The 18,123-nt window shown below is 41.1% G+C and overlaps 1 pseudogene; it reads left to right on the top strand.

The window, feature by feature from the left end:
* Positions 1-240: 240 nt before the first annotated feature.
* LOC142440605 (ATP-dependent RNA helicase DDX18 pseudogene) lies at positions 241-16,944 on the top strand (annotated as a pseudogene).
* The last annotated feature ends 1,179 nt before the right edge of the window (positions 16,945-18,123 follow it).

The raw sequence follows: 18,123 nt of genomic DNA, 5'->3' as shown, positions 1-18,123 counted from the left end.
ACATCTCTACCACTGCCTTTTCAAATCTCTTTAAAATAAGGCTTGGGAGGGGGAAAAGCCACATTGAGAGAGGCTTTCTAATTCTACCCTTTCATAACTCGGATGCTACAGCTGACCGTCCTCAGTAGGGTCTGCCTTGTTAACATTAATTACCTTGTTATCGGAGAGACGCAGCAGCAGCAGCTCTCCCTGTCTGCTTAGGAAGAGTGCCAGCCAGGCAGCAGTTGGAAGTGAATTACCATGATTGGTGAGGGCCTTCGAAAGTCCGCTCAGCTGTCTATTTTTCTTAGCCTCTTGGTGGAGTCGCTTGGGTAAGTTTCCTAATTCAGTATCCCTGTGTCTACTGTCCAGTAAACATATGTTTATACTGTATGTATATAGCCAATTATACTGTGGCTAGGGGCAATGTCTCTTCTGGATTCTTCATATGCCAATGCTTAGAAAGCCTGGTGTAGGACTCCTGGCATGCCCTCAGTCAAGAAGCCGGGGAAAAGGTTTAGTCCATTTGCCTACATGTTTGGCTCATTCAGGTGATTGCTTGTGACCAGTGGGGTAAGTAGGCATCTTGCTTTGTGTTCTCTCTAATATGAACCTTTTCTACTCAGCCAGGACTAGTGTTTATTAGCAAAAAATTAAGATTCAGGACCATTATAAGGATATTAAAGTGAAAACACCCAGTCTATTTACTTAGTTTGATTATTTTGACCGCATCCATTTGTCACTTCAGCTTCAGGCCAGTTTGGCCAATTTGATTAAATTGACTGGTTCTTTCACCGAAGTGACCAGTCAATGCTAACAAATTGGTTATGTTTGTAGAAATTCATTAGGCTTTATCTCTTACATTGTGTCTGCAACTGCTACAGAATCAAGAATCTGACACAAACTTGCTTTTAGCACTTATGCCAAGGCGGGTGGAGAAAGGATCATGCCTAGAATTTTATAGATTTGAAATGGGGAAAATAACCATTATTGATTTAGGCTACAAGCTAGCCCCCAGGTACTAATTATTATCAAGGCAATCATGTTTGTGATTACATTGTACTTTCTTGAGAGGCTTCTTAATAAGCACTTGGTGTTAGTCTCCTTCCTCTGAGCACCTGGATAGTCAATTAATGTGTGACCTGGAGGAATGTAATGTCTACAGCAAGTGTCATGCAAATTCGTTCTTGGAAGAGGAAAAACAAAACAAGAGAAAAATGCTTTCTTGCCAAGAGGAGCGGTGCTGACCATCAACATGGTTCTGCTATTTGAATTTCATTTATTTCCGACTTCATGTTTGTTATCCCAAGGGCCACATCTCTTCAAGGCTTCTGCATGTCAACTATGCAATCGCTGTAATCATAATCTAGTAAAAAAGCCAGGAGTTTTTTTGCTATCCAGCAAATTCTTGGCATTTTTGTGTCGTGACCAGGAGACAGTTTTTAGCTACTAGCTACTTTAATCAAAAAGAATAATTTATGAGAATAAATTAGAGGACGATTCTAACACTATCTTTTTGTGCTGTTTTTTTTTCACTTTCATTTTAAATGAAACACACTTGTCTCACTGTATGTTGCCTGGGTTTATCAGGCATGCTCCGAGACGAGGAAATGCAATGAATTCATAGAGTAGCTATTAAAACATCCCTGGTCGCAAATACATCGATTAACTTATTCAAAAGGGAGCATGTAATGGGATAGTTTACGGAGTTCATGGAAGTCAGACAATGCTAATCAAACAGGAGGGAAATGAGGGCAAAACCAGGGTTCTAGGTAGTATGAACAACAGCGCAATTTCTTTAGTTTGTCATCCCCCAGCCCCATCCATTACAAGCTTCATCAATTGTTTTGCAACTTTGATTGACCATACCATAAGAACATACCCAGCAGAAAACATAATTTCGCAGCACAAGATTGCAATGGTTATGAGAGGAAATAGATGTTGCATAGGAAATATAACAGATATTCTCTACACGTGACAATGGGTAATCATTGAAGTAAGAGTGGAAAGTTCCCGTGTCATTGATCTCTAAATGGAGCCTGGGAGCTCTTCTGTCACATAAGATCTCTTCTGTCCATGTGTTGAAAGAATGCTTCGAAAGTATGCTTGTTACCACAATCAGTTTTACATATCACAGAAACAGAAGAAAACACCATCATGAGAGTTGACCATAATGTCCTATTGTTTACAGGCAAGCCGTGGTAGCCTTGCTATTTTAACAGTGAACGACATATTTAATTTTTTTAAAAAGTTAATGTAGACTGCTTAAGTGAGGTTTTTATAAGTTCTATTTTTGCCATGTTCACTAATATTATAAGAATTCCTGATATATCTGTTTAATTTCAGTGTCATTTATAATATGGAACCCTTTATAAATAATGTTTCCTTAGCTTTTATATGTCTGCTTATCAAATAATGAAGGAAATATTACCTTTATATAATACAAGGCTTCTTTAATTGAATTTTGTAATTTTCTACAATCTTTGACCTCAGAGCACTGGTTCTTGGAGGTTCTTAACGAGTGTAGACAAGGAGATAGAAATGTGACATTCTGACATTCACCTATGAAAGCACCGTTGTTCTTGTAATTGAAAATTCCAATTTTTGTATAGGGAACCATACATGTAAGAACTGATACTGTCTGAATATTTCATTTGATAGCCTCCATCTCTTGAAATTTGAATATTTTATCTCACAGAGAAGAAAAAATAATCAAAGCAGAACTGATCTTAGAGAAGGAGCATGTTCTTAATTGGCAACACTTAATGTACCTAATAGATTTACAAACAAAATTTCAATTCCCAATGAAACTTCCTAGCATGTTAGCATGATGATGGCATCAGTTGGCAGTGATATTTAATATGGGGAAAGCCAGGAGGAAGATGAAGAGAGTTGGTAAAAAGTTAAAAAAAAAGACCCCAGAAATTGGCTTAAGCTACCAGGTAGATTGTGGGAATCATTACAAACTATGGAAAGTCTTGAGAAGAATGGGAATTAAAAACACTTCATTGTACATGGATGAAGAGGTAGCTGCATGGGACAAGGGAATATCGCCTGGCTTAAAGGCAGGAAAAGTGTGTGTCAGGCGTGTATCCTCTCACGATAGTTATTCAAACTGTATGCTGAGCAAATAACCTGAGATGCTCGATAATATGGAGAAGAATTCAACATCAGAATCCGAGGATGGTTTTTAATCATTTGTGATGTGCGGATGGCACACCCTGGCTTGCTGAATGTGAGGAGGACTTTTAGCACGTGCCCATGAAGATCAAGGATTGTCGCCTTCAGTATGGATGACAACTCAATGTAAAGACAACCAAAATCCTACAAGATGACCAATAGGTAACACCATGAAAAGACTGAAGTTGTCAAGGCTGTCATGTTGCTTGAATACATAATCAATGTTCATGGAAGCAGCAGTCAAAAGATCCAAGGACACATTGCACTGGGTAAATCTGCTGCACAAGAACCACTTTGAAGTGTTGGAAGGCAAGGATGTTACCTTGAGAACCAGGGTGCACTTGACCAAGCCATGTGTGCTAGTTAGGGAGGATGCGACTGGACACTCCTGGGTAGGGGAAAATGTCAACCTGTCCATTAAGTCTCAGCTTGATGATCCCTCCTTGGTGTCAGAAGTGTGCTTGAGGAGGAGGGAGAGAAACTGACATTTCCCTTCCTGCTGGCTGGGGCTCTGTCTGTGTCTAGCAAGCCTCATGGGGGCACCTGACCCTGAGAGCTGTTGGTGTTCTACTGCCGCATTTCCACCACCTGGGACCGATGCAACTCTGAGCTCACTGGCCTGTGATCTTCCTGCATCATTCTCCACTTTTCTCCCGTGTTGGCCTCAGCTACCTGGGTCTGAAGACAGCCCACTTGATGGAGAGTAGTAAGCGGGAGCCCCAGAGCTCCTGCCCAGAGTGGAGAAAGTGGAGGAACAAAGATCCAGTCAAGCCACAAGAGGAGGGAAGCCCAGATATGGCTTGGTCTACTCAGATCAGTCAAGTTTGGGTCTTTTTTCCCCTCCATCCAGCCTGGTCTCCCAAATCCGTGTGTCTCCTAAGCCTTCTGACTGCATCTGCATGTGATAAGTTTGCCTCCTCAACCCCACATACACATGCTCACCTCTCAGACTTGCAAGCAAAAGGAGTCCTCTTGGTAGATGCCTTTTGTTCCTCTTTCCCTGTCTCTACAGGACCCCACGGCTAAGGGGGAGGGTGTCTCCAATTCTCTCGCTGCCACTTTGATGTCCTATAAATATGCATATATTGTGTGCATCTTCATCATTATAAATTATTATTACCTTTTTGTTTCTGTTCCTGAAGTGCTGGAGGCAGCAACAGAAGGGACGGCTGAGAGGAGAGAGAGCTCCCTCATATACCTCATTCCAGTTCCGGGGTCAGGGCCAAAAGGTAGAACCTGGTCTATGTAGCCCTGTTCCCTGTGCATGAGTGCTGCTCCTCCAGGCCACAGCCCAGTCTATGAGTTCGGTCCTGAGCTTCGCCTTGCACTCCATGCCTCTCTCCCACCTACGGAGATGGGGACACTGGAGGGAGCACCTGCCCCAACCTGGCTCTGTGAAAAAAAACCCCAAAAAAACCAGTGTGATGTCCTGATCTGAACACCAGCTCTCAAGAGTGAAGGGCAGGGGATATGACAGCCGTAGGCCCTGATTTACCCCAAATCATCCCCAGAGCTCCCAGCACCAACCCTCATTCCTATGCCTTTACTCCTCTCCCTGTTAATAGAACACACACACGGTGCTAGGTGTATATACACATCTATATAAGTATACATGAAATATAGATATGGAAATGACTATTTTGCTTTTTAGGTGATATATGCTTTCATTTTATTTTATAGTTAAAATAATTTTAAGAAAAATAAATATTCTTCAAATGGGGAAAACAAATAAATAAACAGGGCACTGGATAGCACAGGACTTATGGACTTGAGTTAGACTGGGTTGGGATGCCTTATTGATATCAGATTACTTCTTCATAGAAAGCTCTTTCCTATACATATATAAGTGTCCCTGGTTTTGCTTCCCTAGACCAGCGGTTCTCAACCTGTGGGTTGCAAGCCCTTTGGGAGTTGAATGACCCCTTCACAGTGGTCACCTTCACCGTCGGGAAACACATATTTCTGATGGTCTTAGGAACTGAGACATGCTACTCTATCTGTCTCCAGGTGGGTCCACACACATGCAGATATGCCCACATATGAATACCCGATGTGAAGACTGTTATCCATCCTACACCAGGTTTGAGACAAAATTTCATTTATTTGTAATTAGAATTAAATATTTAGCAATATATCATTACATACTGTTTTGATGGTTAATCACTCTGCGTTATGTTCAATTTGTAACAATGAAAATACAACCTGCATATCAGATATGCTACAATTCATAACAGTAGAAAATTACAGTGAGGAAGTAGCAACGAGAATAATTTTATGGTTGGAGGTCCCCAAACATGAGGAACTGCATTAAAGGGTTGCAGCATTAAGAAGGTTGAGATCCACTGCTCTAGACAACCCAGCCTAATACACCATGGTCTTTTCAATCATCTCCTATGCATATGAAAGCTGGGCATTTAATAAGGAACAAAAAATAAGAATTCATGTGCTTGGATTATGCTGGTGAAGAATATTGAAAGCCCCACCCTCTGCCAAAAGAACAAACAAATTTGTCTTGGAAGACGTGCAAGTCAGAATAACCTTAGAACCAAGGATGGTGAGACTTTGTCTAGACATGTTATCAGGAGAAATGTTATCCAAGAAGAAATCGGTCCTTGGAGAAGGATGTCATGCTTTGAAAAGTAGAGGGACAATGAAAAATGAGGAAGGCCCTAAACAAGATTGATTGCCACCGGGGTTGAAACAATTTGTTCCAACATAAAAACAGTGGGAAGGATAATACAGGACCAGGTAGTGTTTCATTCTATTGTACAGAGGGTTCTTATGAGTGGGGACAGACTCAATGGCACCACCAACAGCAAAACGACAGGCAGATGGTGGTGTTACATGATGGAGAACTATACAATATATGTCAATTATATTAAAAAGAGCAACATTGGGGGTACATACAATGACAAAGAGCATCATTATTTCTTTTCTATAATCTCTACATTAATGAGAGTCATTCTCACATTGTCAGATTTAACACTTTTAATCTTATCTGAAATACCTAACATCCATGAGCTGCAGTCAATTATTATGGGCCTTCTAATTCCTTGTTAGATGTATTTTGATTCTAGACTCTATGCCTGTGTCTATAACCCATTTTGGAAGACAGTTCTATACTAGACTCACAGACAGGATCAGGGTGGGTTTAAGACCTCACTTTAATAAATGTGTTCTCTAGAGAAACAAAACCAGGACACTTATAAATAGATAGATTGATTGATAGATAGGTTTATACAGCATATAGGAATATAACAATTAAATTAGTTCACACAGCAGTACAGAGGGCTCTGGTCAACTCACTTCTGTGGAACAATTAGTACACTGGAAGTCCTTCAACTCAAGAGGGCTGCTGGGTCCAAGGTCAAGGAAGCAGACAGATGAGTCTTCCCTCAGTAATGCAGAAAGAATCTGCGCATAGGCAGGACAGCAAACAGAAGGTGGGTGCAGGGGGTGGGGGGGTCACCAACAGTCAGCAGCTCAGGAGCTTAGCGAAGCAAGCCCGGATAGGACATTGAATTCAAGCAATGCAAAGCGACAGGATCCACCAGTCTCAGCTCAAGTGATGTACATACCAGAAGTGTGGCGACGTAGGTTTTGAAGGAACCTCAAGCTCTAGCGACATGATCCATGGGTGGCCTTTCCCCCAGTTAGTGTAGTTCACAAGTTGAGGCAGAGAACTAGCTAAAATAGCCACATGCTGGTCTGATCACCAGAAAGCATGAGAGAGCGGGACAGGCCTTGCTGAGCCATTTAGCTTTGCCTTCCAATCAAACTGTGATCTGATTAACCCCACATAGTTCTATTGGCCAGGTTGGCACAATAAATCTACCTATGATAAATATTGTGTACCAAGTCATACTCTTTTTCTCAAAGGCATCTTTCATTCTACCTTGGTAGAGGGTATTAACCAGCCACATGCTTTGTTTCCTTCAGGGGGATCTTTGACTCTAGTGGATGATGTGACTGAAGATACCATCCTTTTATTTCCTTAGATGAGGTACAGATGCTGGTACCACTGTCCAATTTTCAAACACATCACATAACACTACATGGAGAGCCATACCTCTATTTCCTCACCGACCTTTGGTGGAAACAAGAAAACCTGCTGTGATTATTTAGACAATTTTGGTTTGAGGCTCAGGACTCACCTCAGTATGACTTTTGGATTTGGGACTGAACGTTCCATCAAAGTTTCCTGAGTGGGACCTTGCAGTGCATTGCAGAACCCAGGGACATGGCAGCATATACATATGGGACAGGTAGAGGGAAACAGAGTAGAATAACCTTTGGGAAGAGTTAGACATTTGGGACATCTTTAGTCTCCAACTTCTTGGGAACTAGTTTGGCATTGGTTCTTCTAAAAGACATTTTTTGCCACGCCCATTATCCTCAAAGAACACAGTTTTCCAGTGATGGCTAGGGCATCTGAAACTAGGATTCTCCTCAAATGAATACTAATTCATTTTCATGTTGTTAACATTGGGTAACAAGAGTTATGACTTGCGATATAAGCCCTTTTATATAGGTAAGATGACCATATAATTTATCTTGCAAACCAGAACACTTGAGAGAAAGGGGCATCTGCAAATCTAGTGTTTATACAACTATATGAGTTATCTCTGATGTAAGCAGCAAACACTTGAAATTCATACCAACTTTCTCTCTTGTAATTAGATTCATCACAACATATCAAGGGGAAGAAACTGACTACCATTAGATATGTATGGGAAACTATGGCTCATATTTATGTTGTCAGGATCCTGTGTTAGTCTGGGTAGACTAGATAAACAAATTCATAGACACTCACATGTGTACAAGAAATAACTTTATATACAAGAGCAATTGAATATAGCGAAAACATCCCAGCCCAGTCCACATCAAATCCATAAGTCCGATATTAGCCCATACGTCCAATACCAATCTATAAATTCCTCTTCAACTTCACAAAACACATGCAATGATGCCAAATGCAGGAAGATCACAGGCCACTGGGTGGGAAGTCTTGTAGATCCAATGTCGTTGTAAGCATATCCGTGTTGGCAGGGGTCTCCACCTGACTGTTCCAGCCCAGGACACTAGAGCAGTTCCACATGTCTTGTCAGGAGAGAGTCTCTGATCAGGGAGTGAGCTAAGAGAGTGTTTCCTGTTCAATCTTAGTCCTCTCAAGTCCCAAATGGACACCAGATTATGTAAGTACCACAGACATCTAACTACAAAGTCAGCAGTTCAGACCCACCATTTGCCCCCATAAAGACAGGCAACCTGGGGAACCCTATAGAGAGTAGGAGTCAGAACCAACTACATGTTAATGGGGTTGGTTTGGTTTTATGGCTAATGGCCTAGGATATTCACACTTCAGTTGAGGCCTCTAAAGACCTATCAAATATTTTATTATTATTTTTAGTCAAAGGAATAGCATGGCCTCGCTTTCTTTGTGTAGAGCTGGTTCTTGTTTTATCCAGGTTTGATGTCCAGGCATATGAAGAAGACTTTCCTTTGGGATAGCATGAAGCCTACGAGAATATTCAGCAACAACATACTTTTTTTTCACAAACTAAAAAATTTCTCTTTGCAGAATATGTAAAAAAATAATTTTAAAACATTTTTTCGTGTCCTTAATTTAAAACCAGGGGAAAGTGTTCACTTTTATTATTAATTGCCATCAAGTACATTTCACCGAGTGGTGATCCCATATGACAGTGACACTGCCCCTTGTGTCAGGTCTTTTTGCCAGCGTGATTTTGAATAAATGTGAACAGCTAACCTCCTGGTGAGTGGCTGAGGACTCAACCATTGCACCATTAGAATTCTTCTGAGGGAATTCTTCTATTCTGATAAAGCCAACTGTTGTTGAAAACATATTGAAATATTTTTAAAGCCATGGGGTTTTAAGGAGACATATTAAGGAAAATATTTCACTAGTTTAATTTGAAAGCCACATGAAGTAAATTTTCAAAACCCAGAAGGGGAAATTATTAAAAATCTAAGCTTCAAGTTCAGGTCTCAGGTATCTATCATGGCCATAAAGAAGCAGATTTGGATGACATATATATATATAAAATGTTTTATTAGGGGCTCATACAACTCTTATCACAGTCCATACATATACATACATCAATTGTATAAAGCACATCTGTACATTCTTTGCCCTAATCATTTTCTTTTCTTTCTTTTTTTTTTCCTTTTATTTTTTTACATTTTATTAGGGACTCATACAACTCTTATCACAATCCATACATATACATACATCAATTGTATAAAGCACATCCATACATTCCCGGCCCCAATCATTCTCAAAGCATTTGCTCTCCACTTAAGCCCTTTGCATCAGGTCCTCTTTTTTTTCCCCTCCCTCCCCGCTCCCCCCTCCCTCATGTGCCCTTGGTAATTTATACATAGTTATTTTGTCATATCTTGCCCTATCCGGAGTCTCCCTTCCCCCCTTCTCTGCTGTCCCTCTCCCAGGGAGGAGGTCACATGTGGATCCCTGTAATCAGTTCCCCCTTTCCAACCCACTCACCCTACACACTCCCAGCATCTCCCCTCACACCCTTGGTCCTGAAGGTATCATCCACCCTGGATTCCCTGTGCCTCCAGCCCCCATATGCACCAGTGTACAACGTCTGCCCTATCCAGTCCTGCAAGGTAGAATTCAGATCATGGTAGTTGGGGGGAGGAAGCATCCAGGATCTGGGGGAAAGCTGTGTTCTTCATCGGTACTACCTCGCACCCTGACTGACCCATCTCCTCTCCTAAACCCCTCTATGAGGGGATCTCCAGTGGCCGACACTTGGGCCTTGGGTCTCCACTCTGCACTTCCCCCTTCATTCAATATGATATATATATATACACACACATATATATATATACACATACATATACTCTTTTTTTTTTTGCATGATGCCTTATACCTGGTCCCTTGGGCACCTCGTGATCGCACTGGCCGGTGTGCTTCTTCCATGTGGGCTTTTTTGCTTCTGAGCTAGATGGCTGCTTGACACATATATTTTTATAAGTATATTTTTATAAGTTTACTTATTACTGATCCCAATAAGCTATGGGAAGACATCGAGAACATCATTCATGAAGAAAGCAAAAACTCATTAAAAAGATAGGAAAGAAAAAAAGGATCAAAGTGGATTTAGAAGAGACTCTGACACTTGCCCTCTAACCTGAGCGAGCGCACCCGAATAAGAGCAGAGTAAAAGAGAGGAGTAATAAGCCGAAGACCTGCCCGTGGCCGCTTTCATTTCCTTCGGCCACGGCGGCAGAGTTGAATATATTGACTGACCACAGTAACCTGAGTTTAGACTTGCTTGTGTAATATCATGCGGCTTCTTGTCTGTTCACTTAGTTGGACTTCCCACCTGAGGTCAGGTGGCCTGTGTCTGAGCATACGCAGTTTGGATCTTTCCATAGGTGTCTAATTGATGCCTGATTTCCATAGAGCTCCTTAGTTGTGGCCCCCCTATGCAGGCATTTGCGAAGACAATCACCCCCCCCCCCTCCCGGGCTATCTAACAGACTGACACAGTGTCTAAGCAATGGGCTCCAGCACAGGAACAATTGTGAGGTTGGTACAGAACCAGACAGTGTTTCATTGTGTTGTGAGTAAGGTCCCTATGGGTCAGAACTGGCTTGTTGCCACCTAACAATAAGAACTTTACTGACTCTAAGAATAGCTATAAAGAATAATATCAATATAAATTACAAATTATTTAAATATCACCGTAGGCAAATACTCAAGGGACTTGGGATTCAATTTTAGCTTTGGTGTTTCATTCTTTAGCAATTTTACCTATTTGCATGTATTGATAATTCATGGAATTTTAAAAAAGCATCTTCCCATGAACCAAGAGAAAAGAAATTAATAGACGAAGATTCGTTTTATCTTGTTATTACCATAAGGTTTCTTTGGACCCATTTATAAACATTAGATGCATTATAGAAAATTGATCATCTTTCATTTCTATACCTTAAAATAATTTACAATATCTTTATTTTAGTAATAATTTGACTATTAATTATTAATTTTTAAGAGTTAAACTAATAAAAGTACAAGAATGTGGAATTACTTTGAAGGGTGTTAGTGTAATGAAATAAACTATCTGCATTGCATCACCCTTTAGATTTGTTTTAATTATATTGTCCTAAATATATTTGCTGGATTTTTTTAATGAAATAAATTCATAGGAAATATGTTTATGCCTACTTTATATCATTGTGTTTGTGTGTTATTTTAAGCTTTCATTAAACATAGTTACAAATTCAGATTTTTTCATCCATAATGGCAATGGATAAGCAATTGATTAAGCCATTTAACAATTTTCAGACAAATTAAAATATAAATTCAGAGAAAAATATATACATTCTAGATCCTAATGATGACAATAAAATTAAATTTGAAATCTCTGACTTTTTTCTTAGATAACTCTCTTAAAATCAACAGTTAATCTGTTAGTAATGTTTTCTAAGGACAAGGAAGTAGATATTATATGCTTTCAAATTTAAACATTCAGGAGAAGAAAATACTTCATCCTGCATGTGTTATAAAATTATTGAAAATAGGCACACGTGCTTACAATGAGGATATGTGATAATATTTCCTTTCTTTTTTTTTTTTAAATCTTAACAATTTATTGGGGCTCATACAATTCTTTTCACAGTTCATATATATACATACATCAATTGTATAAAGCACATCTGTACAGTCTTTGCCCTAATCATTTTTTTCTCTTTCTTCTTTTACATTTTATTAGGGACTCATACAACTCTTACCACAATCCATACATATACATACATCAATTGTATAAAGCACATCCATACATTCCCTGCCCCAATCATTCTCAAGGCATTTGCTCTCCACTTAAGCCCCTTGCATCAGGTCCTCTTTTTTTTCCCCTCCTCCCTCCCCATTCCCCCCTCCCTCATATGCCCTTGGTAATTTATACATCGTTGTTTTGTCATATCTTGCCCTATCCGAAGTCTTCCTTCACCCCTTCTCTGCTGTCCCTCTCCCAGAGAAGAGGTCACATGTGGATCCTTGTAATCAGTTCCCCCTTTCCAACCCACTCACCCTCCACTCTCCCAGCATCGTCCCTCACACCCTTGGTCCTGAAGGTATCATCCACCCTGGATTCCCTGTACCTCCAACCCTCTTATGCACCAGTGTACAGCCTCTGTCCTATCCAGCCCTGCAAGGTAGAATTCGGATCATGGTAGTTGGGGGGAGGAAGCATCCAGGATCCGGGGGAAAGCTGTGTTCTTCATCGATACTACCTCACACCCTAATTAACCCATCTCCTCTCCTAAACCCCTCTATGAAGGGATCTCCATTGGTCGACACTTGGGCCTTGGGTCTCCACTCTGCACTTCCCCCTTCATTTAATATGATATATATATATACATATATATACACACATATATACATATACACATATATACACATACATACACACACTTATATCTTTTTTTTTTTTGCATGATGCCTTATACCTGGTCCCTTGGGCACCTCGTGATCGCACTGGCCGGTGTGCTTCTTCCATGTGGGCTTATTTGCTTCTGAGCTAGATGGCCGCTTGTTCACCTTCAAGCCTTTAAGACCCCAGACACTATCTCTTTTGATAGCCGGGCACCATCAGCTTTCTTCACCACATTTGCTTATGCACCCATTTGTCTTCAGCGATCCTATCATGGAGGTGTGCAGTCAATGATATGATTTTTTGTTCTTTGATGCCTGGTAACTGATCCCTTTGGAACCACTCGCTCACTCAGGCTGGTGTGTTCTTCCATGTGGACTTTGTTGCTTCTGAGCTAGATGGCCGCTTGTTTATCTTCAAGCCTTTAAGACCCCAGTCACTATCTCTTTTGATAGCCGGGCACCATCAGCTTTCTTCACCACATTTACTTGTTCACCCACTTTGGCTACAGCCGTTGTGTCGGGAGAGTGAGCATCATAGAGTTCCAATTTAGTAAAAGAAGGTATTCATGCATTGAGGGAGTGTTTGAGTAGAGGCCCAAGGTCCTTCCGCCACCTTAATACTTGACCTATAAGTATAGACACATAGATCTATTTCCCCATCCTCCTATATATATTTGCATGTACATGTCTTTGTCTAGACCTCCATGAATGCCCTTTGACTCCTAGCTCTTTCCTCCATCTCCCTTGACTTTCCTCCTGCCCTACTACCATGCTTCATCGCCACCTGGGCTAGAGTATACCTCTTCTCTAAGCAACCTTACCCTTGATCATTTCCCACCAGGCCTGCCACTCCCACTTCTCTACCATTTGGGGTCCCATTTTTTCCCTTGTCCCTGGGTTTGTTAACACCACTTCCTTACCCCCCCTACCCCCCCACCCCAAGTCCCCCCAAAACTGTCGGTCCCGTTGTTTTTCCTCCAGATAGTTCATCCAGCCTGTCCTATTCAGACAGACCTGTGGAGTCACTAACATGCACGAAAACTAGACAGAGGAAAACAAAGCAACAGTATACAACCAGACAACAAAACAACAAAAACAAACCACTGACAAAGAACAGAATAAAACAGTTCACAAGAGAAAAGCTTGTAGTTAGTTCAGGGATCGTTTGCTGGCCCTTAGGAGCGTTTTCCAGTCCAGTCTGTTGGGGCACCACGCCCTGGCCCCGAAGTCCACTTTCAGCCTTCCCTGGGGACCTTGCCACTCCATCCCCTTGCTGTTCCGCTGCACTCCCCCAGTGATTTGCCTCGGTGTGGTGGGATCAGGTCAGGTGCAATTCCCACACTGTGTCTCCGGTGCTGTCCCCTGTATCGCCCTTAGTCACTGAGGGGCATCATGTCTCATAGTGGGCCCAGCCATGTTGTTCTCTCTGTGGACTGGCTGCTCTACTCAGGAACATCATCATCACGGCCTGGTGGGCCAGGCTGTGCTCCACTCTCTCCTCCTGCCCCTTCATCTGCTCCCGTGTGCTCTGATCAAATATGTCCATCTCCCAGAGCTGCAGAGTCAATGTCGTCCTTTGGAAAAAATTCTTTTCGGGGGAGGGGCAGGAATCCACTTAATTTATGGTGCTGGGGCCAGCCTCCCAGACAATATTTCCTTTCTTTTACAATATTTATATACCAAAATGTTTCATATGATTCATAAGTGGACAGATACTGAAACCAGATACATATGCAAAGATGGTAGGAAGAAATTTTTTAAATTCAAAATGAAAAGTAATTGACTTTTTTGTTCTAATTTGTGTTCATCAGTATAAGCTTTTTAAAAAAATTTTTTGAAATTAGGAAGCATAGAAGATGGTTACCTTGTTTTTTGATGATGCATAGGCAAGAAGATAAAGGAGAGCAGTGACAAGCTAGAACTCATTTAAGATGCATTAGAAATCCTGAATCAGTATTCACAAGCTGCGTATGGTCAAGGTTCATTCATAAAAAAGTATTGACTTTTTCGTTCCATTCATGGGATATCGTCTATTTTGAGTATTGTTATAGATTAATTGCACCCCTTCTGGAAAATACCTATTGGAACTCCTACACCTATAGATAAAATTCTGTCTGTAAAAAAATGTTTCTTGTATTTTTTAGCTCATGTTCCACTAGGATGGGCCCTAAATCCAATGAGTTCTAAATTAAACTAAGAAGTGTAGCTTAGATACAGAGACAAGCACACCCGCGGGAAGACTAAAACCATGTGGGAATCATCTACAAACCTAGAAACTAAGGAAGGCCTATGACTAAATAGAAAGAAGGAATTTGCCAGATGAAATACTGATATAAAACTTAAGCCTCAAGAAATGCAAGAAACTGGAAGATCCGCAGTGACCCAGGTTGCGGCACAGGAGTAAAGGAGTCGCTTCCCAGTCACATCTCACCTATTGACGAAATTCTATTAAGCTAGAAGATTGAGACGCAGAACTGGAAATCAAGGCAACAAAACCTCAAGTTACCAGGAACGTCAGGTGTGTGGATCTCAGAAGCACAAAATGGATATGTGCCTCCACCCGGTGGGAGGAGAAAAGGATACACAATCCTTCAAACTGCCTATGAAGGAAGGCTTCTCAGGGAGAAAGGTCTAAAAAAAAATTAAAAGTGGAAAGTGTAAAAATATAAAAAATTCCCAAGAAATCTGAACTTTTCTCCAGTGAGGAAGTAGTCACAAAGCCTCCCAATTCAGAAATAAAAGAGAAAAAGAAGAATGGCGGTTGCTGCCCTGCCTGGTTAAACAAACAAAACGAAGCAAAAACTGAAGACACCAAGGAGCCTAAAGAAGTCTCCAGCGAGTGGAAAAACCAGCTGAAGAGCAAGATGATAGTGAAGTGCGCAGCCTGCCCCCTGGGACTGGGCCATCTGAAGATACTTCATTGACTTCTCTAGCTAATCTTGTCAATGAAAACACTCTAAAGGAGATTAGAGAAATCGGCTCTACAAGCATGACTGAAATTCAACATCGAGTCTCAGACTGCTTCTGGAAGACAGGGATCTCCTAGCTGCAAACACAGGCAGTGGTAAAACCCTGGCATTGCTCATCCCTGCAGTTGAACTCATGTTTAAGTTAAAATCCATGCCCAGAATTGGAACAGAAGTTCTTATCCTCTCCCTCACTGGAGACCTGGCCATGCAGAAATTTGGTGTGCTGATGGAGGTAATGACACACTAGCTGCACACGTGTGGGCTGATCATGGGGCTCAGTAATAGAGTTGCTAAAGCAAAGGAACTGGCTAATAGGACCATCATCATTGTACTCACACCAGGCCGCCTCCTAGACCACATGCAGAATGCCCCAGGGTTTGTGTATACAAACTGAGAGTGCCTGGTTATTGATAAGGCTGATCATAACTTGGATGTTTCATTTGAAGAGGGATTACAGCAAATTATTAAACTTCTGCCAGTTCACAGAGAGAGTGTGCTTTTTTTTCTGCCACTGAAACTCAAAAAGTTGAAGACCTGGTGAGGGTTTCTCTGAAAGAGGAGGCCTTGTACATTGGACTTGATGACAGCACAATGTAACCATGCATGGCCTTGAGCAGAGATACATTGTCTGTCCCTCTTCTTTCATTCCTTAGGGGGGAGGGAGAAGTTAATGGTGTTCTTTGGGGGTCCCACAAGTCTGTCAAATGCCACTATGAATTTCTGAACTACATTGGTTCACCTGTTGTGATCTTTATGGAAAACAGAAGAAGCGAAATAAGCAAACAACCACATTTCTCCAATCCTGCAGTGCAGATTCAGGGACATTGTTGCATACAAATGTGACAGCTCGAGGGCTGGATATTCCCAGAGTCCACTGCATTGCTCAGCATGACCCTCTAGTTGATCGAAGGAGTAATTCATCGTATGGGTAAAACAGCCAGGAGCTTGAATGGAAGAGGGCATGCTTGCTCATTTTATGTCCAGAAGAATCGGGTTTCCTTTGTTACTTGAAAAAATCCAGGATGCCGCTAGGTGAAGTTGAGCTTTCCTGGTCCAGAATTTCCAATAGTCAGTCTCAACATGAAAAAAAACATATTGAAAAGAACTATGTCCTTCATAAGTCAACCCAGGAAGCATATAAGTCATATATTCGGGCATATGATTCTCACTTTATGTAACAAATCTTTTATGTTATTCATTTAAATGTGTTCATGCGGCTCTGTCATTTGGCTTCAAGGCACCTCCTTTTGTTGACCTGATCATGAACGTCAAGGAAGGCAAGCGTAAAAAGTGAGGAGGACGTGGTGGACTCGGTTACCAGAAACCAGAAAGGTAAAAAAGTCCAAGATCCTTAAGAACATTAGCAAAACAGCCCTTCACAGCAAGTGATTCTCACATTGAAGACACACCTTCTTTCATGTTGAACAACAGTCCCCAAATGGATTTTTGTCACCTAGACTTAACCTGGAAGCTGTTTAGCCATAAGGAATTTTTTCTGATTTATCAAGAGTTTAAATTGACTTGGATTGCAAGTTCTGAGGACTGACTGTTCCAACCAAATCTTTTGTTTGATTTTTGGGAGGTGGGGGCATGTCAAATAGTTTTTGATTATTTGATTATTGATTTGAAAACTGGATTATGAATGAGGAAGACCAAAGAAAAATCTATGTGTTTTAATTGTTGGTTGATGAAAAATATTGACTATACCATGAACTGCTAGAAATATTAACACATCTTTATCTCACAAGAAGTAGAGTCAGAATGCTCCTTAGAAGCTAGAATCATGAGACTTCATTGCATGTACCTGGATATGTTATCAGGAGTGATCAGTGTATGGGGAGGAACACCAGGCTGAATAAAATAAAGGGTTAGTGTAAGAGAGGAAGCTCCTCGATCTAGTTGATTTACACAGTGGTTGCAACAGTACATAACAGCTCATCATAGAAGTAGGGGCATAGCACACTAGTGGTTGGTGTTTCATTCTATTTCACACTGAATTAGAACTGACAAGACATCACCCAACAACAAAACATACAGCCTATCATTTGAGAGTCGGATGAGTTGGCAGAATATTAACACTGCAGAATGCCTGGCTTATTCCTAACAGTTAATTCATTAATTAGTTTCTATTGGGAGTGATTGTAGGGGGGCAGTAAATGAGCCTAAAGTGTCTAGATTCAGTGTTCATAAGCACAGTAAGACTTGAGGAACTCTGGTAGTGTAGGGGATTAAGCAGTGAACTGCTGTCCAGTTTCAAACTGTCAGATATTTGAAACCACCAGCCACTCCACAGGAGAAAGATGAGGCATCCTGTTCCAGGAAAGGTGGACAGTTTTGGTGGCAGACTTACCTTTTTCCATAGAGTCACTATGCGCCAGAATCGACTTAATAGCAGTGAGTTTAAGTTATTTGGATATGACTTTAGATATGCATGAACAGCAGTATTTGAGTCAACAACCTGCTTGCATTGTAGTCTGTACCACTTACTCCCATCATCTTTATAAAGTCAGCTTTTAAGAGAAACTGCTTATATAAGAACTATGAACACATTTTGAGAGATTTACTATG

This window comes from Tenrec ecaudatus, chromosome 2 (assembly GCF_050624435.1).
Source record: "Tenrec ecaudatus isolate mTenEca1 chromosome 2, mTenEca1.hap1, whole genome shotgun sequence".
Lineage (NCBI taxonomy): Eukaryota > Metazoa > Chordata > Mammalia > Afrosoricida > Tenrecidae > Tenrec > Tenrec ecaudatus.
Note: the sequence above shows the minus strand (reverse complement) of the source record. Positions and strands in the feature narration are given on the sequence as shown.